Genomic DNA, 27,727 nt, shown 5'->3' on the forward strand with positions numbered 1-27,727 from the left:
AGGCAAAAATAAATAAATAAATAAATAAATAAAAAATTAATAAAAGCAGATGATCTCGGAAGAGCAATCCATGTTACACACACCAAATATTCACAGTATTGGGCTAACAGGAATTCGCCGGAAATATTACTTACGTGTTCTGTAGTTAATGCTGCTAGAAAAAATAAAGCTCTCCTAGATGAACAAGCTCATTGAAACATCAGCACAAATTATTTCTAAGATTTTAAAAGAAATTTTTTCTCTATATTAGAAAAGATAAAAATGTCTTAGATGACCTTATATGCTAATGTTTTAGATTAGCTTACATGAAAGAAACGATACTGTGAATCATTGAGTTGCTGGGTTTTTTGTTAAGTTCTAGGGCAATGAAATTGTTGCACAGCAGTTACACAGTCAGTTTGAGAAATGAGATCTTCCTTGTAAGAGCAAGTTATTCCAGTGGGTTTTAATGGGAAACTCACTGAAGTTTGATTCGAAGATCTGATTTAACATCTTAGATTTTCCAATTATTAGTGAGGCGACTTTGTGCAAGTAATTTAATTTCCCTGATTCTTGGTTTCTTTAAAATGTAAAAATGTCACATGGGGAATTTATGTCCAATATCTCTGTAAAAGCTAAGGCATCATAAGAATGTAAATAATTTTATTTTCATCTTGGTAAAATATCTAGGTCAATCTTGAAGGAAATGCCCTCAGGATCTGTTACGTTCTCATGTAGAAGTGCCCTCTTCCTCCACAAAGAGTCTCTTCTTCCCGCATTATCACCAGGGCAATCTTTAATGCACATGGAGTACACGGAACCATGTAGTTCTGGTTATTAAGCTTCCTTAAGAACGAAAACGCTAACTGAAAAGCAAAGGAATTCTGTAATAGTCTTAAAATCACAAAAAGAGAAATATTTTTTCTTCAGGGTTTTAGGCAATACCTACGGGTATGATATTTGCATAGTATGTTATGGTGGTTTTGATTATTCCAGGTTTAATGGGAGAGACATTTCAGGCATCCATCTGTTCATTTAAAAGATATTCATTGAGTGCCCATAGTGGTAGACTGGGCATCTATCTTGCTGGGAACAAAAGTGACATAGTATTGCCCTTGTAGAGCTTGTTTTAATTGGTGAGTGACACAAATAATTTGGTTTATTTAGGTAAATCAAAATATTCACAAATTGTCCTGTGGTCTATGAAGGAACCACAGAGTAATGATGGTGGCTGTGGGTGGGCTGGCAGGTGGGGAAAAGTCATGGGGAGAAGTGGCTTACTTCAGATAGAGTGGTTAGTGATCTGACTTCCATGTCATCAAAACATATTAAAACATACACACCAGTGAGACATTTTCAGAAAACGGGATGTCCTCATTGACATCCCTGTTAATGAAAATGCTCAAATTATAATACTTTATTAGATAAAGTGAGATTTTCTCCACTTGAAAGTCTGAACTATCAGCTCTTACACATATAACTGGCGAGAGTTAAGCCCACTGCCGTGTGAGCAGATGCCACCCAACCTCCCCTCCCCTGACCTGCCAAGGCTCATTAATCTCCACCGTTTAACACCTCACTGTTCATGGCTCCTCATCCTGGGGAATGAACTGCATTCTGTCCACTTCATGGTCAGCCTATAAGGTGACCAATTAGGAGAAACTACAAGGTCTACACTAGCCAAAAGAATAGTACATATCTTTTTCAAAAATTCTTGGCAATGCCTTAACTCAACTTCAATCTCTTCTTCATTGATTTCAAAATCCATGTGAATTATTATCATAATTTATCTACCTACTCATCATTGGATCTTCAAATTTTATTTTTCCTCCCTCTCTCATCTGTTCTCAAGGATGTAATCTCAAACTCTTCAAGCAGATTAAAAAAACAACAACAAACTCTGACAGTAAAAAACTGTCCTAGGCAAAATTGTAACAGTCAAATATGTCACCGATTCTGTCCACTGAAGGTCTACACATCATTTCCTGTTTCTATATCCTAATCCATTCTCGTGAATTGCTTTTGCTCCAGCTCAGCATAACTAACCGAATCCTACCCCATATCTCCTGCTTGCAGGTTACACCCTAAGCTTAGAGCATCCAGCATCTTGGTTACAAATAAAAGCTCTGGCATCAGCAGACCTGGGTTCAAATACCCACTTAACCTCTTATTACCTGTAGGACCTTGGGCAAATAAATGAACCACCTGGGGAAACAGAAGCACTTACCTCATCAAGATGTTACGAGGAATTAACTAATGTGTAAATCACTCACCACCCAGCTTGGACCCAGCAAATGCTCAATACCTATTAGTATTATAACTCCATAGTCTTTTTCCAAGAATGACTAAAACATCACTTTTATTAGCTCCTATCAGCCCGAGGAGAAACAAGATATAGGTGTTTCCTATCATCTTGGCAGTCTTTTGTTTTGTTTTACTTGTTTGCAAAAAAAAAAAACACCCTTAAATCAGTGACCACCCACAGTGTATATTTTAAATATGCGTATAATTTTATGTTTATGTAGCTTCTATTAAATGTGATACATGTACACTTGTATGTCTCTGAGGATATTATATATTCTAAGCTCATAAAGTGAGAACTCAATCTGTTTAATTGTGTTAAACTTAATACATTTCTTTTGGATTATTCAATTTGCATGCACCATTATGCAACACTTTTGATTTAGATAACTCCTCTCCTTTGGGTTCAAAGATGTTACTGCTGGGAGTGATTCCATAGACAAATATAGCTCAAGAGAATGATCTGTGCCTTCAACTTTTTTTGTAAATTTGACTTATATATAGTATAGCCTCTGGTTACCAGCTGTCACTTCTATTTTCAAAGTCTATCAGTGGTTATGACCATGTTGATGTTTTGTGAAGGCCACTTCAGAAGCCTTAGTTAAAAAACAATGTCATCTCACTTTTTATTCTATTTTTTTCTCTTTTTTAGTAACCTGAATATAAATACTATGAGGGAAAGCTCAACGTTATTTTTCCAGAGAGTATCTTGCTTTTATACTTAAAAATTATGTTAGAAATCATTTCATATTTTTCTTTTAAGTTCTATCTCACTCTTTCTTTTGGCTGAATGGTATTCCATTTGTATGAATACATCTTAATTTATTTCATAAATTCTTATTGATGGACATTTAGGTTTTTCTCAGTCTTTTGCTACTACAAACAATTTTGCAGCAAACGTACTTCGACTCCTTTGTACACATGTGTAAGTACGTCTGTAAGTACCTGATTCTTATTTTCTCTTAATGGCTCCACCATAATCCCAATCAGATTTAGACTCTTCCGATCTCCCTCACCCTTCTTCATCATAACAGATGGCATCAAGTTCAACCAGTTCTTTATTGCATCCAGTCTTTCACTACAGAGGAAGAGATGGTAGTGGTAATAATAATAATAAAGATAACCAATAGAACTTGTTCTTGAGTACACATAAGACATTCCCTAGAAAATCTTATAAAAATTGGTGGTGATGGGGAGGTACTTTACGTAGGTTCTTGGACCTTATGTGCATTATCTTTAATTCTCACAATTAGACAACTTTTATTATGCCCATTTTTCAGATGAGGGGACTGAGGCTCAGGTCAAATTAGGAATTTGACCAAAGTCACAAAATAAATACCAAGGCCAGGCTCTAAGCTCTAAACTCACACTCTGCCCTCAAATCTATAATGTCTCTTTACTGTATGGTATCAGTCTTTATATGCTGACTTATGACATCTTCTGAATCCTTCTGAATCTACTCAGTGTCCACTACTGTCTCACTACGAGGTCTTCTTGCTTTCCGTTGTCTCCCTCAAATTTCTCCTGCTCACCACTCTCCGAGAACCTCACTCCAATACTAACTCGGCTACGTCATAAGATTACTCTTTCAATCTCTCTTGTTCACCGCCATATTCTCAGCACCTAGAATAGAGCCTAGGAAGTCCTCAATAAACATTTGTTGAAGGAATGAATAGATGAACGTTTTTAATTAATTTTGGCTCCATCAATGTACTAAGTGAAACTCTGGGCAAGTTACCCAACTGCTCTGAGCCTCTATTTTTTTCTCTCCCTCATGTGGAACCCACCACTCCACCCAGGAGCATTGTGGAGCTTCAAAATGTAAAGTATCTAGCATAGGAACAGAGACATTGAAAACTTTGGATTTATTGCTCTCTTTGTATCAAAAACTATTTGCTGTTTGATAAATGTACCTATACCTGGAATTTCCTGTTCTCTTTCCCTTTAAAATTTTTCTTCATCAGAGCCACTAAATGCTTTTCCCAGAGTCCTCAATTAACCCAGCATCTGACTATTTATCTGATTGTTTGACATTTTTCTGTTTCCCATGGTAATGGAAGGCGGGGGAAAAATAAGGCTAGCCTGGTACTTGTTAGTCACTTAATAATTTAATAACTTGGTGACTTGATAGAACTGTCTTTCAGCTTAATTATTAAACTCAGATTTAGAACAAATGGAAAAGCCACTTTTTTCATACAGTCACTATTGAATTTACTTTTCTCTCTGTCATTTAGATTAATGTAATTCAACTTTTTTCATTTCTACATTGCTTAACAGTATACAGGCTTTTCTCTGATAGCATGTTCAATTCTTGTTGGTAGTATTAACTACAAGTAATAGAATTGTTAGCTGTTTCAAAATTTCTAATCCTAAAGTCAGAAGAGGAAAGCTCTCTCTGTCTGCAAATGTTATTTCCTGTGCAACTGAAAAATAAATGTGGTTTTAAAGCAGCAACATAATGTGTCTTTGGGAATGTGTATATATTTTCAATTTGTTTTATCCTAACCCTCAAAATGAATAAATCCATGGTAGACAACTGGCTTCTCAGCGACTTAACCTTCATTTTAAGACCATACTAAAAATACTGTCTGCCCAACCTTCCCTAATCAAGTTTGAGAGAGACAGATGGGCCTGTTTTTTCCTTGCACTGTGTTTATAGTTACAATCTACATTTGCTCACATAACACATAAAAAAAATCAGCTGCAGAACTGACATCAGAGAAAGTGATTCCAAATTCTAAATATATATTCTAAATACAAAAAGACAACAGGGCCACGTATAAATTCCCCGTTGATAATGACTAAAATGTATTTTTCCAAAAGTAATAAATGTGAAGAAACCTATTTGTGAAAGGACAAGAATCCTGGAGGTCATTTCTGCAGAGGCTGCTAAGGCAGCCCTTGAGAAAGCTCCTTGCAGCTTATTCTCTTCTTCTTGCCATCTCTGCTTCCCAATTCCTCTGAAGGTTTCTTCGACTTACCCACTCAAAAGACTACATATGCTGCAGTTTTGAGATACGGCAAGCATTCACCTAATGTGATAGTCAGTCAAACTTTCCAAATATTTGCTGCTCCTCCCTAGGGGAGAACTGTATTTCCTTGTCTCATTCATGTCAGACTTGGTCATAGGGACTGATTTGGTTAATAAAATGAATACAAGTAACTTGTGTCACTTCGGGGGGGGGGGGGGGGAGGGAGAAGCTTTTAGAGACAGCATGTCCTCCACAGTCATCTGGTTTCCCTCTGCTACAAGATGGGCGATGTTCCCAATAGATGCTGCTCTGACAGCCCAGGTCCCAAGAGGGCACACTTCTTGGAGCAGAGTCCTCCAACTTGCAATGGACATGTGGTGGGAGGGAGAAATGAACCTTTGAGGTGTGAAACTATTGATTGGGTCATTTGTTACTTCAGCAAAGCCTAGCCTATTCCTGACTAACATATGTGATAATAAGTTGTACACCAGAATGAAGGGGAGCTCCAACCTAGAAGGCTTGAGGAAAAAAATCCCATAAAGCAGGATTGTTATTGGGATCAGAGAAAGATAACATATGTAAACTACCTGGCACAGACTTAATGACACATAAATTATTAAGGGGTTAAGGACTCATGTTTGGATGACCATCAAGTGTGCAGAAGGGGATACAGGACAAATTGTTAATCTGTTAGCAAGTACCAATATAGTACAGTAATACTTAAATTTTATCCTTAGAAATCAAAGCATTTCTCATTGTAACCTACAGTGGGCAATGTGACTGGTGGCAGGGGTCACGAATTTATGGAATCACAAAGATAGGAGTTCAATTCCTATCTCTACCTTGTCCTAATTGTTCAACTTTGAACCATTTAACTTAAGCTACAATTCCTCATCCATAAAAGTGGAACATGGAACCTACCTCACTGGGTTATTGTGACGATAACAGAGAATGCATGTTAAGGGTCCAATATAGTATGTGGCATACAACGACAACTCAATCAATGCAAATATTATTATTTCTGTATATTTAGTTTACATTTTCCCTCTCAATGGAATGGAAAGTTAAAGTTTACAAAGTTATCCAGGGTATAAAGCTATGGTGGCCTTGGGTGGGTTAAGGAGTGCTGGTTTCAGGCTTTGGATCTTAATTTGGGACAGAGGATATTTTCAAAGGTTCTCAAAAAGAAAAAGACAGTTTTAACTTTAGGGCCAAAGAGATCTAGAAGGTTATTTTGGAGGGATGCTGAGTCAGGAGGTGAAGGTTAAAAAGCCCTCTGAGAAGATGCCAGCCGGAGTACTGGGGTCACTGACTTGGTGTCCTTTTTCAGCTCCTGAGAGTGTGAGATTCAAGGGGGAAAGAAAAGGAAGGAGTTTGTATGAGATAAACACCACCTAACAGAAGAGTTACTGGGTATTGCTATAGTCACGTAAACTGTAACTGCTTGAAAATGCTTATCCATTCTGATTCTCTTTTAGACAAGAGGGTTTCCAGGTCTCCTCGACACCCAATATAACACCTGCGTGAGAAAAATGGGAAAGTTTCTAAGAATCTGGATCATGTGAAGAATGTTACACCTGTGTCCCCTTGAGTATCTTTTCTGAAAACTCTCATTTCTAACTTGGCCCTGGAGGGGCAAGTAGTTTCTGGCATGGGCAGGATTCTGGTTTCAGATCATCACTTTCATTCATCATTATTCACGGCTTTTGACATTCAATCATGGACAACAGAACAAAATCCTCGGACCCAAAATATTTTGATGCAACATTAGTTTGATGGTTCTGACTCCAAGTTTGAGAAAAATGGACACTCTTACCCCCAAATTATTTAATCCTTACATAGGCTGGGATTCATTCTCCTGAGTTTCTTCCAGGTACTTGCCCATCGAAATAAATTCTCTTTAAAAAAAAGGCAATATACAATGATGTTCTGAAAGAGGACTTTCAGCCAACATGTTCAAGTGCATTCAGATGGACCAGAATGCATTTGCAGACATGAGCAAACCCTATTACAGCCTCCTTTCACTTAAACCAGTCCATGGGATCTCATGCTTCCTAGTGATTCCAATTGCTGATAATGTGTCTAATCCAACTTAAGGGACATTACAGCATAGGACAACTTTAGTCATATGGCTAGTTGATGAAGTACTGTCAAACCAGGAAATGATAGTTATACATGCAAAAGATGTCTACACGGGCTTCCAGGCCAATAATCTGGAGAAAGGAACATTTAAATAAAGACTCGAAAAACACTGGATTGCCTTACCATAGGAAATGAACTTTGAATCCATCAGCCTAATCTCCCACTTTCTGTGTGAACGGATTGCTGGGTTTAGCATCTGCAGAGGATTTGTGCATCCTTTGTAGTCAGAGATTTGACTAGGGCAAAGCCTCAAGGGGTTTCAACAAGTCAACTTGATGGAGTTAGTTATTTAGGCACAGTTGATCATGGGTTAAAATAAGAACCTATTCAAACCACAAAGTAGCCTAGGCTTTACGGCAAAGGCTAACCCAGGTTAAAAATGTATAACAGGGGCTGCCCGGTGGCGCAGTGGTTAAGTTCACACATTCCGCTTCGGTGGCCCGGGGTTCACTGGTTTGGATCCTGGGTGCAGACCTACGCACCACTTGTCAAGCTATGCTGTGGCAGGCATCCCACATATAAAGTAGAGAAAGATGGGCACAGATGTTAGCTCAGGACCAGTCTTCCTCAGCAAAAAGAGGAAGATTAGCAGCAGATGTTAGCTCAGGGCTAATCTTCCTCAAAATAAACAAACAACCAAAAAATGTATAACAGGCTAATTTGGATAAAAATTAGGTAACTGGTTCAAAAATATGGTGGGATAGAAACATAATGAAAGTGTTATTTCTTTGTTACGGTGGGTTGTGTCTGGGGGATGGTTTCATTAAGAGTTGGCAGAGAAGAAAGATAGACTTTGGATATAGCTGTTGTGCATGTGAACATGTGCAGAGGTGGAGAGAGGCGACTCAAGAAGTTTCACTGCATCGAGGATTCAAACTCCTCGTTTACTATTTTTGGCTGTCAAAGTAGTGTTTCTTTCACTTAATGTTAAGGCACATTTCAAGACAAAATGAAAATAACAAAAGAAAACAAAAAGAAAAAAAACAAGCCCACTAAGCTCTATGCAGGTTTATGTGACCCTGCAAGCTTTGCTCTAATAATTTTCCATTTAGAGCTTCTAGACTGAGTTCCAGGTTTACCTCCTCCTGGAAGTACCTCCTCACTCCTTTCCCTCACAGCCTCTTCTCTGGTTCCTCTACTCTTCTTTAATATCGCATGTAACTATGATTTCATGCCACAAGGATTCACTGAGCACTCACTGTATGTCAGGCAACATTTTACCAAACTTAGGGTACATTGGTGAACAAAACTTGTTCTCAGTGGAGTTTACATTCTAGTTGGTGGGAGGGAAGAAATGACAATGAATTAATCCAAACTTAATTGTAATGTAATTATTTACTTTCTCATCTGACTCCTTAAAACCAGAGAACTGTGTTTTGTTCATCCCTATAGCACAGAGTAGGCCCCCAATAAGTATTTGCCTAATGACTGAATATAGGATTCCGAGTGACGATAATATTAAAAGTCAAAAATGTTCTTAAAAGAGAATATTTGAGTCTTTATTCCTCAGTACTAATTTAAGAACAAGCACAGTAATTAGAGTACTTGCATAGTAGAGTTTCCAATTTTATAGATCTAATTTTGGAAAGTTTTATAGTGGAAACATTGAGTTGTCAAACATACCCAATTTCAGTGATCACAATACTTCTTTTTAGTCAATGTCCTTGAATCCTATAAGCTGTTTGCAGTGAAGAATCTTCTATTCTTGGCTGGTTTCTAAAGCACAAAATAAAAATAAGCCTCCATTCTTAATAGGATTTAAATACCAATATATTCTAAGGCTCGGTAGGGCTTTAAATTTAGGTGTTAGTGAAAGTCTGCAGTTTAATATGCAAAATAATTCTTTAACGTTCTTAACTAAATGTTCACTTAGGTATTTATATTTAGTATCCATACAAATGCTGTTTCTCAGAATTCACTTTTTGTGAAATCTCTTTGAAATACAGATATGCTCCTGAAATGTTTTCCTCTAAATACCCTTGTTAGAATGATCAGTGTTTGAGAAGAAGGAGGGTACAGTGCCCAGTCTGGGGTTGTGGACACAGTCCACTGTCACTGTACTTGTGGATAATGGTAAGTATCCAACTAGCGGGCTGGCCATATCCTCTGTGGAATCTCCATCATTTACCGGGCTGTAGGCTGTGTTGGGCAGCCCTCTTGCTCCTTAGCTTATGTTCACTAGAGGGTGAGTGGGAGAGAAGGAAGAAAGAAAACAAAAGGAGTTTAGCAAGACTGCTGAACAGTTCGATGATGTTAATTTTTTGGAGGATTAATTTTGGATTTCTTTACTCATATTCATCTTGCCTCTTATTGCCATGGATACATAAGTTGATTTTCATGAATATAGCATTTATAATGGCAAGTTATAAGATGGCAGTATATTATATTGAGTCTATTTTTACAACCCGAAAAATAAATGCCATTCAGATAACTTAAAGCAGCATTGTGAAAACACACTAGGCTATCTCAGTAAAAACAGCTTCCAGAGATACATCATCGTATTTTTTGATTCAGATTTTAGACCTCCAGTAAATATTTCAGAATTGGGTTCCATGAGTGTGAGAAAATATATTAAGTTCTAGGACTGGTTGTACTGATAATGCCATAATAAGTTGATCTGTTTACATATCTCGAGTGATATATTTAAGCAATGAAGGTAGCAAATGCCATCTAAGTTAAGGATTGCTAGTTTTAGTGCTCTTCTCTGTCCTTCTGAAAGTCAGCATCAGCTATCTATGCACTGTGGAGTGATGACGTCAGGAACGCGCTATCGCTTAAAATATCGACTACCTCTCGCGATGTTTGGAATTCCACCATTATATGTTCCTGCTTTGTAAGAATTGCCAGATGGGAGCAAGACAGGGCAGTGGAAATGGAATAATAGGGATAGGAGCAGATAGGGCAAGCCTGTATTATATGAAAGAATGGATGGAAATTGCAATCAACTTTAAAATTGAGAGTATATATAAAATCCTAAATTTGACTGCATATGCTTTTCAAATACTCTATAAACCAGAGTCTTCTATAGGGTTAAGTACAAAAGAAAAAAAGAAGGAAAAAGGGGGGTGGAGAACGAAAAGCAATAGTGTCTTAATAACTTCAGAAATTATTAATTTACATGGGTTAATTGTGTTTCTATCTCTAGCATCCAAACACCTCCACTACCCCCCACCCCCACCCTCAACAGACACACAGACTCAGACACAAAAACGCTGACACACAACTCCAGACTGGGAGCCCATGGCTGGCATTGGACTACTTCTTATTCCTTATACAATCTGCCTGTTTTCAAAAAAAAACACAAACCACTTTCCTAGTTACTGTTTTGCTTTCTTTTTGTAACCATAGACACTCCCACGTAGCACAAGCTCAATTCCAGCCAAACTGTGTGTGTATTTTTAAAGAAAGAAACAGGGCTTCTAGTTCTGTGTTAGCAAAGTCACCTCTTTTGCTGCCAGTACTAATGCTAAACATATAATAATACTTTATTGTCATGAGCAGGAATCTGCTTTGCTAATTAAATGCAGCTGTCAGTAATTACTACTTGTCAGTGTAATCTATTTTAGGGAGCTCTGCTTTAAATGATAAAAGATGGGTCTGATATTGAGAGGGTGGGATAGGCAAGGTGACTGCTTACTTCCTCAGATCAGAAACTTACTCTTTTTTTATGATGAATGAGTAACTTTATTGTGAAGATATCTTAACTGGGTTATTCTGCGTTAGCACATGAGTGATAAAGTTTGAAATTAAATAATTCTTTTAATATCTGAAATCTAAATGTCCCCTCCTTTATAATACCCAAAAGTACTATGACTTCCACAGAGTTAAAAATGCATCGTGACGGCAATCTATAAGAAAAGCATCAATGGTGAAGTCACTGTGGACTTCACCATCAAATATTGAGTTCAGTACAAATGCCCTTCTAATTCTCACAAACTGGATTAGACCGAGAAGAATCATTTTGAAAGGTGTCGGGGGCGCAGGAGGAGTAACTGTTTCTTGTCTGCATTTTTCACATATCCAACCAGGTTTTCTCTGGGAAAATGCTTAAACTTCAGTTTAGGCCTTTGAAATTTGCAAATGAAAAAATTCACGGTCTTTGTGTGTAATAGTAACTCATCTTAAATTTATCTTAACTGATTCTGAAATGAGCCTAAAACTCTTTGAAGCCCTAGATCTGCCTGAGTTAAAGCAATGTCAGGACAAGGGTAACGGCAGCCTGATTTGCTCCATGGGGTAGGCACTGGGGCTGCCACAGATGCTGGCATTGTGTCCAGGGTCGAAGGGAGTAGACCTTTTGCCCTCACCTCCCCTTACTTCCCCTGACATTTAAAATGAATGTGGTGGCAGTGGGAAAGGGAAGCCGGAGTCTCCAGGAGCGAAGTGATGGGGTAGTGGAAGGATCAATGGAGGAAAAAAAAGAAGCGTAGCAGGGAGTCTGAGGGAGGCCTGGCGCACAAGTGGCTTTACCCCACACAGGCCGAAAGACTTATCACACCCCTCACAGCATCCTGACTGCCTCATCCTTCTTCTCCCACCATCTGTTTTATATCCAACACTCCAATAGTCCTCGTGTTACTGGATAATTAATTATCTTGTTATAGGTCCCAACAAATTTGGCAGCTACTCTTCTGAATACAGCACATTATTTAAACAGAATTAATAATTTGGTTGTTCGTCCCAGGAGGAAAAAAAAAAAAGCCTTCCAGATGGAAAATATGAAAAAAAGTAGAACTACCTAAAGGTATTTTTGAAATATAGTAGGTAATACACACTACTTGTATTCTTTTTGCTCGTGTTCCTCCTTTGGCTAAAGGATGCAAGGTCCAGGGGAAATGGTATAAATTCTCCCTTTTTTCCATGGCATAAATTCTTACCTTCTTTATAGAGAAAATGTGGGTTATTCCAGATATTTGTAAAAAACTAAAATGTTAAAAATTCCAAGGGATCAGCATCTCCCTGAAGAAAGAAAACAGTGAATAGCCAGTGAGCTCCTTAAAAAGGAGGGTTATTCAAAGGGAAAACTAAGACAAACATGGATAGTGGTGGGACCTCTGAAAGTTTCTGACTTCTACGGATTCCCACAACCACAATTTCACTGCATCCTTCAATGGCCCACATACGCCACACTCATTCTTTTGAATCAGCCAATGATATTCCTGCAATATAGTAGGTGCTCAATGAGTAGCTGCCAAATATATAAGTAATGATTTTGAGTTATCATCAAGGCGTTGATTCTTGGTGCCCACTCCAGATGGCTGAAGCCAGTGAATGATGCTTGGTGGCAAGTGTTGAGACAGGACAGCCAGAGGTATGCTTCCTGCCTCTGGTCTGGTGATGATCAGGGTCGGGAGAGCATGGACCTTGTCTCCTCACGTGAGCATCCACAGGTTCCACAGGGCAGCACGCTCACCAAGATCTCCAGTTCCCTTCTCTGCACTACGCCCCCTCCTAAGTGCCAACTTGGGAAGCTGAGATCCACTTGGCTGTCCTCTAGAAGAACAAAAAAGTCCTCCTGAAGCCTACTTTAGGGATCAAGGAATCCTGGCACAAAGACTGTAACATGCGCAGTTACCAGAATGCCTACCCCAGCCCCATGTTGGGTAAGGGATGAAGGGGCAAGCCCAGGCTTCTAGGGCTGGTCTCCCCAGACAGTAGATCACTGGGTGCAGGAAGGCAGCACTGCGTTAACCGCAATTAGGAATTTTCTAATATTTTTCTCTCTCAGCATAATTATTCATATACCCCCTTTCACTTTCAAAAGTATCTCAGCTTGGATGGCAAATTCTATGATCACCTGTTTATAACACATATAAGTCTTTCATTCAGCTTTCTGACATTTTAACTTCAGAAATATTTTGGAAGGCAAAATTGTCATGTCTGGGTAACAAACTAGAGGAGGAGAAGGAGAAATACAAGATGATCCCAAGGTACCTATGTTCCTACTATGATCCTGGTAACTATCCTTGTTGGTTTCTGACTTTTCTTGGGTGCCTGGACAATGATATTGCCAACACAGAAGAGCAAAACAACAAAGCATTTGAGAAGAGGTAACATTAAGAAAGCAAGGGTAGGGGCCACCCCATGGCTGAGTGGTTACGTTCGCGTGCTCCACTTTGGCAGCCCTGGGTTCCTGGTTTGGGTCCTGGGCACAGACCTACAGACCACACATAAAGCCATGCTGTGGCAGCATCCCACATAGAAGTACTAGAATGACTTGCAACTAGGATACACAACTATGTATTGGGGCTTTGGGGAGAAAAAAAAAAAAAAGAAGATTGGCAAGAGATGTTAGCTCAGGGCCAATCTTAAAAAAAAAAAAAAGGAAAGGAAAAAAAAGCAATGGTGTATAAAAACTCTGAAGCCCTTGATCTTTTTGTTGGTAAGTCCAGAGTAGGGAGTTCCTCATTTAAAGGATACCAGCATTTCTGGAATTCAGAAACTCCAAAACTAAATGCTATTATAGTAACCCTTGACTGTCCAGTCATCCATTTCAGAATGGACAGGGTATAAGAAGATATACACCTGATTAAGAAAAAATAATTCTATCTGTAGGAAATCAGGCAATAATAATTATAGCTAATATTTATTAAGATTTTGTATATGCCCAGCACTTCTATCAGGACAATAAGCAATGATGTTCTTCCCTTTAAAGAGTCATATATTAGGGCTAAGTAGGTCCTGCACATCTAGTCTAGATTTGGGAACGGAGGAATATAACTATACCGAAATAAAAATAAAATGGAAATAAGCACTCCCACTAGTTACCAATCCACGTACTGGCCATCATTCTCTGTGCACTCCCGTATCTGTCCAGTTTTCTGCCTCCGCCCTCTCTTCATGTCCCCCTAGCCTGGATATCTCAGCTCTCTGCTTTTTAGATTCTGAGATGCCCAGAGGAAGAAACTCTGTGTCTGCCCCATTATACCATGAGCCAAGTACCATGGAAATAAAGATGACAAGAACACAATCCCGGCCCTTGAGAGGCACACAGTCAAGCGGACAATGGAACGGTCGTTGGGCCTTTTCTGGCTATTCTCAGGAGGCAGGAACCCTTCAGATCCGCAGGAATACTGGAGCTCCCTGGTGGTGGGCCTTTCCACTTCTCCACACTGGGTCCCTGGGAAGAAGAGCCCCTTTCCAGTGCTCTTTGATCCTATGCTATTTCATATCACTCAGAAAAAGTAAGACAATTGGGATAGTCAGGTCACAGGTAGCTGGCTCACCAGATGAGGAAGTCCCACTAGGAATGGGATTTCCAATAGCATGGAGAAGTGTCCGCATCCTACCACTGCATCCAGAGCATGGATGCAACTATTTAGCAGGAGCTTGGCAGTGATTTAAATCTATTTAGAAACAGATCCAATAGTTTACTAAAAATTAATATGGTTCTCATTCCTTGCTTTAGTGGCCATTACATGTACACAGGAAAATAGTGTGATACGACAAAGCCAAGAAATTAACCTTTATTGAAGAAAATAAATCCCTCTTTTTTCACAGGCAGAGGGAGATACAGAGGCATGGATTTCAAAGCCCAGAAATCCAGGGGTGGTGCTCAGGGCCAAACTGCTACCGAGAAGTCCGTTGGTGTGGGTGGTAAGCGTGGGCTCTGATGGAGATAGCACGGGCTTGGGTCATTGTTCCACCCCTCTAACTATGGGACTTCTCTAGGCCTCAGTTTCCTCATCTGTGAAATGGAAATACTAAGGACATATGTCCCATTGAATGCTTTGTGGGAATGAAATGTGTTAAGATCTGTCAAATGCTTGGTGCACAGTAAATTTAATTAAATCTTAGCTATTATCATTTATTTTTTTACAAAGATAAAGACATAAACAGGTATATACATTGTGAAAAAACAACAGGGAAGAACATGAGTTTCTAAGCTTTATTCTAAGTGTAAAATGGGGATACCTGGGGAGCTACCAGAATTAAATGACTAAAAAAAAAAAATCTAAGAATAAAATTAAACTTAACCTTTAAATCAAGTTATTCAAGTTTAATGGCCAGAGTAAGGAAATAGCTTTTAACTTTAAACCATGAACTCTAGATGGTATAAAAAATATAAAGAGAGGGGCCGGCTTGTTGGCGCAGCAGTTAACTGCGCACGTTCTGCTTCAGTGGCCCAGGGTTCGCCGGTTCGGATCCCGGGTGCGGACATGGCACCACTTGGCAAGCCATGCTGTGGTAGGCATCCCACATATAAAGTAGAGGAAGATGGGCACGGATGTGAGCTCAGGGCCAGTCTTCCTCAGCAAAAAGAGGAGGATTGGCAGCAGATATTAGCTCAGGGTTAATCTTCCTCAAAAAAAAAATTTAAATAAAAAAATATATATAAAGAGAAAGAAATTTCTGTTTATCCTAATAATTTGAACTCATATTGGATATAAAGATAAATATTTCACTGCTTTTAGCAAAACCTTTTGTTCTTCCCCATTAACTATATCTGTATAAGAGGATACATCTTCCAAAGAATTGTATGAATATTTATAGCTGGGCCTTGCAAGAAAAAACTGTGAAGTAGCTGGCCCAAAAGCCCCCTCTCACTTTCTGTGCTTGACAGAAGCCTTTTAAATCCAGTAACATTTTAATCAAGTTGAAGTCTTGAAACACATACTTCTTCTCTTCATATCCTTCCCTCAACAGTAAGAGAATTCGCAGAATCTGTGCTTCATAATGGAGAACAACCAATTCAAATGTATATACACACACACACACACACACACACACCCCCACATATAGACACAGCATATACAAACATAATAGATATAGAGAGAATAATGTTCCCATCCTTTTTACCCATTTGTGATGTCATGGTGATGTTAAAGATGACGATGATAACAGCTGTATCAATTACTACTTCCTGAACCTTTACTATAATGACACTCTATGCTAAGCATTTTACATATATTATCTTATGGAAATCTAGAACTGGTATTTCCATAGCCATATAACAGATAAGATTACCAAGAATTAGACAGGTTAAGCAATTTGCCCAAGACCCTACAGCTAAAAAGCCATGAATCAGGAATTCTAATTCAGCCAGCTCTCCCTGACTCCAGTCCTTATACTATAATAAATACCTTGTTTATGTTGAGGCATGTGCAGAATTATTGTGATCTTTTTCATTGACTTTAGTTAGCTATGACAAACAGCAAGACGGTGACATTTTAATATGTTCCTAAATAGTTCCCCAAACTATACTCAGATTGTAAGACTGTCAGTGTTTACGACAGGACGGTTCTCCTACCTCATTAGTAGTGTAAAGATTGGTACTTAATGTTAATTATGTCTTATATGCCTTTTTAAAATAAAAGGTACAATTTCAGGCAGTTTTCCTTTTGTCGACTTCTAAATTTCAACATTTTAATCAGTTTATTATTTCAGCCTCCTTACACTGTCCTCTTCCTTCTAGCTCAGATAAAGATGATTATTGCACAGCATTTCATAGATAGTAAGGTCCTGAGATCCTCATGAAAAAAAAGTCTATTCAATATTAAATCACAATCTTAAAACCAGGCAATTATAAAGACATTTAAAGTTTCTTTACCTTTAAACTAGCAATTTCTAGAATACCCCACATCAGTTCATGTAGTAAACATTAATTGGATGCCTACTGTATACCACGTGGGTCAGAGCAGAATAAGTTTCTTTTCACACCTTCACATAAAACTCTGATTCCTTTGGCAAGTACCATGCCGTAACACATAACATTGACCTCTGTGCAAGAAGTTCACATTATAAGGATATTATGGGAAGCATAAAACATTCAGCATCAGATCCTCTGAGCTATTAAAACTACTTAAATATGGTATCAGTTCTTAAGTTACTTAATTTAAAAGTAGCTGAACCTAAGAAAATTACTGAGTCCATTAAAAACTACATTAAGTTATAGCACGGCCCTAGCATCGCTCTAGTTCAGGTTATGTCAGTGCTTCATGACAATCGCCTTCCTTAAGAATTCCATCTAAGATGAAAACTGTCATAAATCTCAGTTTCTAGAATGTATTTGCCTCACAACTTCACCCGCTCCCCACTTGGCCTCCTATTTAAGTAAACAAAAAAAAAAAAATCTGTTCAAGAGCAGTGGCATAGCACAGTGGACCGTGTGGGCTCAAATGTCAGCTCTGCTATTTAGTAGGTGTAGAGCTTGAGCCGTTTAATTAGGCTCAGCGAGCCTCATTTTCTTCATCTCCTAAACAGGATAATAATAATCCCCATTTTACCTACTGATTTCCCCTCTGTGAAATGGGGGAGGGCAGGGTGGCTACCAGAATTAAGTGAGCTAATATTAGTAGAGGTCTTTGACAGTGGCAGTCACACACTCAAGGTTATGATAAGTGTTTCTTAAATAAATAGTTCAAAAAAGTTCAGTATGCTACCAATTTCTAATATCAAACTATTTGAGCATTCATAAGCACCATTCTCAAGACGATGCTGACTTCACAAACCACATATGGCACAAAGGGGACTCTCTTCCTATTCTTCAAAGGTATTAGACAAAACACAGATATATACATAAGTAGATATATAAATATAAAGATACACTCCATATGTATACATGTATGTATCTGTACACAGAAGCATATGTGTATACATACAAAACTTACCCACCTCCCATGCACAATCTAGGTAAAGTGGTCTGAAGTCAAACCAGCTCCTCAACCCTTTCTTAATACTGACATAGCTTTCTTTCATAAAACTTTTCAAGAATATGGAAAATAATCCATTGTACCAAATGTTAATTGAGACATGATAACGGAACTTGCATATAAGATTTAGAGAGGTTCATTTATCCTGGCCATACATTCTGTGGATCTCCAGATATAATCTCTTGCTTCTACTTTTAATAAGTGTTAGCTGCTCTGAAATGTTTTTGACTTAGATCAGTGATTTTTCAATGTAGTTATTAATACCTTGCTTTAATTGCATTTCTGTAAAGGTTAGGATAACATCATGACTCTCAGACACAAATATTGATTCTAGAGTGAGCAAAACTTGTCAACAATTAAATTGGATTGCAGGAAAAATCTTACTTTTGCTGGTTTTAAAGAATTCATATTAAATTCACAGAAAAATTAAAGTGTAGGATTTTTCTAAATAGTAACAATTTAGGTCATAAGGAAAGTTTAACTAGCTATTTTGTTTTGAGATCCCCCTCTGACCAAAAAAGGAAAGAATCCGAATGCAAAACTCTGTGGTTTGAATAATTATTCCCTTGACTTCTTCTCTCCTTTCAAACTATTCACCTTTTCTTAAAACAAAACAAACTATAATTCCATTACCAAACAGTAACTCCTCACTTAATTGCAATAATCTCAGAATATGAAAATATTTGAATAAAGTATTAAAAAGAAATTTAAAAATCACGCATATAAAGACAAATAAAATATACAAGCATTTACATAATTTCAATGGCACAGACCTAGTGTTACTTACTGCTCACGCTCATTTTTAGCAAGCGTTCCCTCCTCTGCCAGCTTCCTTTACTAGGAAGTTACCTTGAGAGTTATTTCATTCATGAATGAACGTCCCTAAAATAAAAGACCATCCTGCCAGACATGTCAAGAGAGTCAAAGAAAATTCTTCTCAACTAAAATTTCCATCAGCTATTTCCCTTTTTCTAAAAAATCCTAGATAACCACTTTTGTTAACCTGCTCTTTTACATATAATTGCATTTTTAAGAGATGTTACTATTTCTGAGATTATAAAAATAAAGAGATGAGAAAAGGAGCAAAATATTTGTTGTGTTCTATGAACTTGAGTTCGCTTTTTCAATGTAACAGGAACATTTGCATTTACTCATAAATGAATACTAATGACATATGCAGATCTGGCACTGCTCCACAGAAATCAATACACAGAAAGCTAGAGCAGTGCACAGATAGTTACATTTCTCCAAAGTATTCAGACAAAGAGCAAGAAGATTAAAGTCAACATCAATTCTCTAAAGTTGAGTCATATCTAAATGACATGGTGGGTTAAGAAGAATGGTAGAATTTATGGTGAAAGCAAAGTTCGCTAGTTAACATCTTGTATCATTTTTGAGTCAACAACTCTTTGTTGACTACTTACTTTGGGCAAGAAGCTGCTTCCCTAAGGAAGCCACTGTTCTGCAGTTCTTTTTACACAGCGTAGGAGTAAGCAGCCTGCTTCTACTGAAAATCCTTCCTTGTTATTTAAAATAACACCCAGCTCAGCTTTGCTCATTGTGTGTGCTCTTGTGCTCAATAAATACTTTTGAATGAGTGAAAATTCAGCGAGTAAGAAGGTTATTCATTCAAAAACATCTGTGTATGCCTGCAAAATGGTAAGGACAATGATGCACGCATAAGCAACCCACTGTGGGCAGCACCTTGTCACAAAGATGTAAAAGGGAGCAACTTCCAATACTAAAACTTAGGTATGAGGTCTGGCTTAACCTAGAAACCATGATCCTAGTACTTCTGTGAAACTCCATTGGATACTATCTTCAGAATTTCCCATACAATCTGCTTTAGGCATCGATTGAAATATTACTTTATATTATTAATGATGTTTCTATACATTTTATTAATTGAGAAAAGAATATTTTAAAACAGCCCAGAGGAACATGCAAGGGGCCAGAACAGTATGACTGTTGAGACTCTCCGGACTGGAGGCAGTTAAATTTAAGCAACAGTTTCCTCCCCATCACTATGTTTCTTGTAGTATCTTCTGCGTCTCCATCAGTCCACTGGTGAAGGACTTCATCTTCCTAAAGTAAAGAACCCTACTTGGCTGCTCATTCAGTCACTGCAAGCAAATACAGGGAGGAAAGTAAGTAGTATTGTTTTCATTTCTCCTTTAAGAGTTTCACCAGCAGGAACTAGCAAGGTAACTTAAAAAAAAATCTGCTACAACATAATTGATAGCAATAAAAAACATTTTTAAAAATAGTTTTGATATCCAAATTGTAATCCCTTTTATTATCTTCTCTTCAACTTTGTCTTGGAATAGAAGCTGAATATATTTGAAATAAATTGTAACGTGGAAACATTTGTCTAAAGCCCTGAAATATGTCAAAACTACTGAGCAGAAGCTTTCAGAAGCGCCAGCTTTCTATGACTTCTCGCAAATCAGTTTAGAAAGGCACCCGGTTACAGAAAGGACGCCCACCCAATCTTGCTCCCACCCCAACCCGACCCCGCACGCTATTTATCAGACGACGTTTACATAAATCAGAGAAGAGTTACAGTGCAATTAAATGTATCCACGAAGTAATATGATATAAAGCACTTTGCAAATATTAAACTTGCCCTTAAGGGAGCAATGTTTTCCATGAAGAAGCTGGTATGGGGTTGGGGGTGGGGGTGGGGGGTAGGGGGCTAGGGAGAGAAGGAGGCAGGGAGGGAGGGAGAGAGAGACAGACCCACCGGGTGAGGACTGGGGACACCACGGATCTGAGCAGCAGCTCCCTTGGGTGGGTGCCCTGAAGCACTCAAGAAGCGAAGCCGGAGAGCCGAGCCCACCAAGGTGAAGTGACTCCGGAGTTGTGGCGGAGGTTTGCTCGCCGTGCACCTGGAACCGCCAGGTAGAGGCATCTACCCGAAGCTGCGCGCTCCTTCTCCGCTTCCCTAAACCAAGGCGGTCGCCTCAGTTCCCGAAGCACGAGTCTCTGCGCTCCAGTCAGTGGCCACAGCGACCTCGAGCATCTCTTAGTAATAACAATGTGACCACCCCCTCGAGTGCATCCACCTCCTGTGTGTGTGTGTTGGGGGGCGGGTGCGAAGGTGCGTGAACTGGGGCTGCGACGGGGCGGGGACTGGCGCTGCGATGGGTGGGGGCCGGCTGGGCGGAGATCGCACCCGGCTCGCAAGTTAACTAAGCCTCTGCCTGCCCTCTCTCGGGATTCGCAGCCCCCCACTCCCCCACAGCCGTCTCACGCTCCAAGGGACAGCCCCACAGCACCCCGGGAAGTGGCCGAGCGCGAGCCCCCAAACTCTGCCAAGCGCAGTTAACACGGGTGTCCTCTCTCCCTCAAAGAGAGCCCAGAGCGCTGAGCCCAGCTCTGGGCGAGAGACAGACAGCCCGACAACTGACTGACACCGATGACTCTCAATTTACCCCGGTAATCGCCCCGCCGTTTCCCATCTCGCACTAGTTTAACCCCGAGCCCCCGTGAACGTCTCGAAAGTCCTCCCCAGGCAGTGCCCAGTAGAACCGCGCCCCACAAAGTGCTTTTGGCTGGCATCACACGGATGCCCCTCCTCGGCGATGTCCCGCCTGTCCTTTCCCCCCAAATCAACGAGGTTCCAGCCCGCCGTACCCGGCAGCCCCTCCCCGGCGCGAGGCGGGCAGCCCGCCCTGCTCACCATCGTCCCCGGCGGCGGCGGCGCGGGCGGGGGCCCAGGGCGCGGGGGTCGGCGGAGGGTCGCGCCGGGCCACCGGGCGGCTCCTGCAGTCCCGGCGGCAGTTGGTCCAGTAGTTTCGGATGCCGGGGTTTCGGCTCGGCGGAGAGAGTGTCGGCGTGAATGGGAGCGAGCGAGCGGGGCTGTGCGTGCGCGCGTGAGAGTAAGAGGCGGGCGGCGGCGGCGGCGGCGAGGTCCCAGGCGGGGAGCTGGGAGGAGGAGGAGGCGGGCGAGAAGTAGTGGAGTTTAGGGCGCGTTTCCCTCACTTCCCGGGGAGGCCCGAGCCAGGTGCGGCAGGGCGCGCTCCCGCGGCGCGGGCACGACACGGGCGGCCGCGGGAGCCCGAGTCCGCGCAGTGCCGGGGCCCGCAGCCGCTCTGCAGGAGGAGGTGCGCATCCTCCCCGCCCCACGCGGGCGCCGGCGCGGCCCCGGACTCAGCCCCGAGGGGCGAGCCTCCGGCGTTTTCGGTGACCGCTCCTTGGGCAGCCGGCTACCTCCCGATTTGCCCAAAAGAGCAACAGTCAGTGCGGCTGGGATCTTCCCTTCCTCGGTCTCGGAGCCGCCGGTGCCAAGCTGTAGGGGCGCCCCGCTCCCCGCGGCTGGCGCTGTCACGGCCGCCGCCCGGCCCCGGCGCGCCCGAGCCGGCAGCTGCCTCTCGGAGCCGTGCCCAGCTGTGTGCGCGTGTGTGTGTCTAAGTGAATCTCTTCCCCTCCATCACTCGGGCGCGCGGGAGGGACCGGGTTCCCGGCGACCAGCTGCAGAGTGCCTGCCAGTCCACACCCTCCTGGCTCTCTCCCCACCCACCCCGCCCCTACTCCTCCACGCCCTCTCCCTCCTCCCGCTGCTCCTCCTCCCACTGCCGCTCCCGAGCTCCCAAAGGCAGAGGAGAAACCGCAGCGAAAAGGGCGGAGAAGGGTGGGGAAGGAAGCGCAGGTGTCTTCGGTCGGGAGATGGGCGCGCACACGGGAGTGGCGTGCCGCGGGGGGAGGGCAGGGCCTTAGGCGGAGAAGGGGGAGGAGAAGATTTACCCGGAGGCCGAGGTCCTGCGGTTGAGCCGCCGCGCATCCCACCCAGGCGCGGGAGCCGCGGGCCAGCAATGCTGTGGGGAGGCCGAGGAGGCGCGCAGGGCTCCCTGGCCGACTGAGGTCCAGCTTGGGGAACCTGCGGAAGTGACCAGAGTGGCAGAACTCGGGGACATAGAAGTCGAAGGGACCCAATCTCCGAGGAGTTGAGATCGGTCTCGCTGGGGGTGAGAGGGGCCTGAACCCGGAGCTTGGGGCACACAGATGTCCAGGGAGCTCATGTGTGGCTCCAGTATGCCAGGCGGGAGAGCTGGAGGCTCTGAGGGGTCGGGCGGTGGCGGCGGCGATTCTGACTGCTGTGTGCATCCGGAGTCACAGGGGGCGATCACCGCCTAGCTGGGAAGCGGAGATCAGGGCTCAGCCTTCTTGCTGATTCCAAATCCCAAACCCGAGAGCCACATTCGCCTCTCCAATTCAGTCTATGTCCCTCCTACCCCTTGCTCCCAGAGAAACAGCGGGCCAGGGCACTCCAGGTGCTATTTACTTGCTCTTTGCGTGACTGAAAGGATGCCACTGATCTGAGACTGATTTGTTGCTGCTTCTCTCCCAACTCCAGTCCCTCCCGCAACATCTATCCCCACCCAACCAAAATTTCCCGGAATATAGTATCTTTCTCATTGATAAAGTTTTTCCTTCTGGAGTTTCCTAAAAAAAAAAATCATAAATAAACCTTTTCCTGTTTTTTTTTTTTTTTTTTTTTTTTTTGCTGTTAAGGTATTAGGTCTCTTGCTAATTCCATAGTACAAGTGCAGTACACAGTGAGGTCCTCCAGGCTGGAATCACAGTGTTATTGCTTATGACAGCTTGTCTGTTTTCAAATGACAGCCATAAAATGCAAAGTTTAGTCAGCCTGGGGTTGGTGGAGAGGACTGGTCCATCTAATTAGAGGTCTGTTAGGAAGATCACCAGCAACAACACTAGAAAGGATAGTGGTGCCTCCTCCAGTATCCATTCCTTTTTATTGTGGTAATTTCACTTTGCTAATTTAGGCAATCTGAAAATGAAAGGTCGATGCAATTCACAAGGCACAATATTTCTAGATTCTCATTCAACAGCCAGCTCCACCCCCCTCCCTAGGCCCACTCTCACCATCACCTCCAAAGGTCATGAGCTCAGATCTCAAACTGCACTTTTTAAATTTCAAGATACCAGTCCGAAGGACAAAGCACTGAGTTCTAGAAAGAGATAACTTAAACGTGAGTAAACTTATTTACCAACTACTCAGACAAAATCATAAGCTCAGCAGCAACAACAAAATGTATACTGTTTAATATATTGAGCAGGAGGAAAGATGGCTGTTTGCCAGATATGTGATCCATTAACCTCTTTAGCTCATTGTTGGCAACAATAGCAGACAATCACATTCTTATGTCTGAAAGACAAGGGATTGTTTTTTTCCCCATCTCAAAATCACAATACCACATTATAGTCTAAAAGGAACCGAAAACAATAAAAATAATAAGAAAGGAAGAAACACAATTTGCTTTTTTCTGAACAAATGTTGCTGTTCTGTTTTTCTGGAGGGGAAAAATGCTGATAAGCAATAAAGTCCACAAAAGCACGACAATAGATTTTGAAGAATGCATCACTCAGTCTATGAGTCTTTTTAATTAGTAACCTTTATTTAAAATGTTTATTTGTGTTATCTTTTTATTCCTATTCATTCTTCGTTTTGTGCCGGGAGATTACTGAGAAGGACGATGGGGTGAGATGAATCTGGTTTCTCACAATTCTGCCTGTTTCAGGTTGCTGCCTGGCAGGAGAGGAGCATCCAACAGCCTGTGCTTTCTCAGCAATCTTAACTTCTCCTCCGAGGAGCCTTAGCTCTGTGGCTGATAGACTGTGAGACTGTCACAGAGGTTTTCCCAGCTTGTGCAAGATCACAGCTGGGGCTGGGAGCAGGTTTAACCCCAGAAACTGTGAAGCAAAGCTCTGGAAGGAATTTCTACCTCACCTAAGTTTGAAGGATTAGATCAGGGTATAGGCACTTTTTGTGTGTGCTGCTCTTGAACGCCTACAAATGACCTGGCCTTCTTGCCAGTTGAAGTTCAGAAGTGAGTGCATGGGGTCTAACATTTTTAGTAGAAACATTTTAGCCCTGTGCTAAATTAAACAAATACAATTAAACACCCGGCAGAGTGGCACATCCAAAAAATCTTTTCAAAATACAGTTTTGAAAACAGTCACAGATTCATTGGTTTGGTTGAGTCACCAAAGCCAAAAAAGAACACAGTAATGACAACATTTGGTTAATTAGAGTGTTCATTGGGTAGAGAATTTTTTTCCCTGAGCATCATCATACTCTCTTGTCTCATAAAGATGCAACCGTTAAATATTGTTCAGCTTACAGTTTCAAATGGAGGCTGTCCTCTTGCTAAAATATGGGAATGTTTGTCATTATTAGGAAATAGGGGGGTAGCTGACTTAACTTATTTCCCCAAATCTCTCTCTCCTCTTTTCTTTTAACCAGTCGATGGCTGCTACCTAGATTCATTTGGTTCGGCAAATGTTCATTGAAGGCAGTCTTTTCTGTGCTAACCACTGGAAACCAAAAGATGAATAAGAGAAGGCCCTGCCCTCGTGGGGTGAGTTCAGTAATGATTTGGGTTATCAGGGTTAGATCTGGTCCTCCAGGAGTCCTTCCCTGATGTAGAGATGAGCCCTGCACCCGCATCTCCCTGCTCCATCACTGTATTTGAGTGTCTCTTGTATGAAAGTTGTGGTTTTGTATTGTGCTATGCTTGCTATGTTTAGCAGTCAGAGGACTAAAAGTGTAAGGCCACACCTGACAGTAAGGGAAGCATTTCTTATGGAAGAGGTCTGACCACAGATCTGATGTCAGAAAATATACGGTAAAGAGGATTAACCTCTCTCTGGGTCTAGACCAGTTCTTAATAGAAGTGTTATGCAAGGCACAAATGTGAGCCACATGTGCAGTTTTAAATATTCTATAGCTCATTAAAAAGTAAAACAAAACAGGTGAAATTTAATAATAGATTTTATTTAACCTAATATATCCAAAATGTTGTAATTTCAACATATGATCAATATAAAAATTATTGATGAAATATCTTACATTATTTTTTTTCATCCTGTGATGGGCAGAATGGCTCCCACTCCCTAATCCGTGGAACCTGTGAACGTGTTATATAACATGGCAAAAGGGACTTTGCAGATGTAATTAAAGTTGCAGACCTTAAAATAGAGAGATTATCCTGGATTGTGTGGGTGGTCCAATATAATACATGAGTTCTTAGAAGCAGAGAATTTGCTTAGGTTATAAGCAGAAGGGATGTGACGGAAAGAAAAATCAGAGAGATTCAAAGCATGAGAGGGGGTCAACAAGCTCAAAGATCAAGGGGACAATATGACAAGGAATGCAGGTGACCTTCAGGAGCTGAGAGCCTCTGACTGACAGCCAGGAAGGAAACGAGACCCCTGCCCCACAACTGCAAGGAACTGAATTTGGTCAACAACCTGAATGATCTTGGAAGCAGATTTCATCTGAGAGCCTCCAGAGAACGCAGCCCTACTGACACCTTGATGTCGTCCTTGTGACACTCTAAGCAGAAGGCTCAGCTGAGCCACACTGTCCCGGGACTTCTGGACTACAGAACTGTGAGACAATAAATGGATATTTTTTGTTTTTTGGGTTTTTTTTTTTTCTTCCCAAAGCCCCAGGACATAGTTGTATATCCTAATTGTAAGTCCTTCTAGTTCCATGTGAGATGCCACCACAGCATGGCTTGATGAGCGGTGTGTAGGTCTGTGCCCAGGATCCAAACCGGCGAACCCTGCGTGGGAACTTAACCACTATGCTATCAGGTGGGCCCCATAAATGGATGTTTTAAGCCACTAAATTTATGGTAATTTTCTACAACAGCAATGGAAAACCCATACATGTACCAAGTCTTGAAATCTGGTGTGTATTTTACACCTACAGCCCATCTCAATTTGGACTGTCCACATTTCAAGTATTCGATAGCCTCTTATGGCTAATAGCCACCCTATTGGACAGTGCAGCTCTAGACCAAGAGGAGTAAGATATCTAGGAAGTACTGTCCGTAGGCTAAATATAATGTCACCATGTGGAGAGAGAAGAGGAGCAAGGAAAGTAGGAACATGGCAAGATCTCTCCCGATTTCCCATCCTCGCCCCATGTGAATGGGATAATCTTGCTCACACAGAAAACATGCTAAATCTTACGTGTGAGATTGTCAAAATTCATTGGACTCCGATATTTTTCCTTTTATTACCTTGAGGGTACTAATAAAGTCTTTTTTGAATATTCCATTTTTGTCTCAGTTAAGTTTTGAAGCAATCAAGAAAAGAATTGTTGCTTCCGCTTGAATTATTCTCAAAATAGAGCATGATTTAGTTCCAGTATTATGGTGTGGGGGACAGGGTAACTGTAAAAGGTCTCCAAGAAAAGAAAAAATATGTGGATTGGTTTAGCATTCCTAGGAAGGCTGTTCCTCCCCACCAAAGAAATTGCTTTTCAATATCACCCTTCTAAGATGTACATTTTATTTTTATTAGGAAGGGCGGCATATTTTACAGTTTTAATTGCATTCCATGTTTAGTTTTCTAAAATTTTCTTTACCATCTTCCCTAATAGGTGAGAATGTAAGCTCTTACCCTATAAAATCTAGAGCAGGAACTAACTGCTGTAATCTGGGACAATTTTAAGAAGATTTTGCCAAAGAACTCTAAACCTGGATAGGTTTAAAGCAAAACTGGAACCTAGACCAGGAGGGAGCAGAGGGTGGGCTTTCCTGGCTGCAAGGAGCAGTGGGGGTACAATGTAAAGACAGGAAAGTGGATGGTGGCTTGATTAGTTGATGAAAAGTCTTTTAACTACAGCAAAAAGCTTTTGTAAAG

General features: G+C 41.3%; 1 protein-coding gene across 7 annotated transcripts in view; it reads right to left on the reverse strand.

Annotated features, from left to right (window-relative positions):
• HS3ST5 (heparan sulfate-glucosamine 3-sulfotransferase 5) overlaps nucleotides 1–23,107 on the reverse strand; it is a 262,850-nt gene extending 239,743 nt beyond the window's left edge. For 2 of the 7 annotated variants that reach the window (XM_070225448.1, XM_070225445.1), the window contains exon 1: nucleotides 21,729–22,542. The gene's annotated coding sequence lies outside the window, so the exon portion shown is untranslated. Of the gene's footprint in view, nucleotides 1–20,789; nucleotides 21,647–21,728; nucleotides 22,706–22,792 lie in introns of those variants that run through there. The other 5 variants (XM_070225450.1, XM_070225446.1, XM_070225447.1 and 2 more) reach the window with 4 other exon arrangements.
• Nucleotides 23,108–27,727: the final 4,620 nt, after the last annotated feature.

Source organism: Equus caballus, chromosome 10 (assembly GCF_041296265.1).
Source record: "Equus caballus isolate H_3958 breed thoroughbred chromosome 10, TB-T2T, whole genome shotgun sequence".
In the NCBI taxonomy this organism is placed as follows: Eukaryota; Metazoa; Chordata; class Mammalia; order Perissodactyla; family Equidae; genus Equus; species Equus caballus.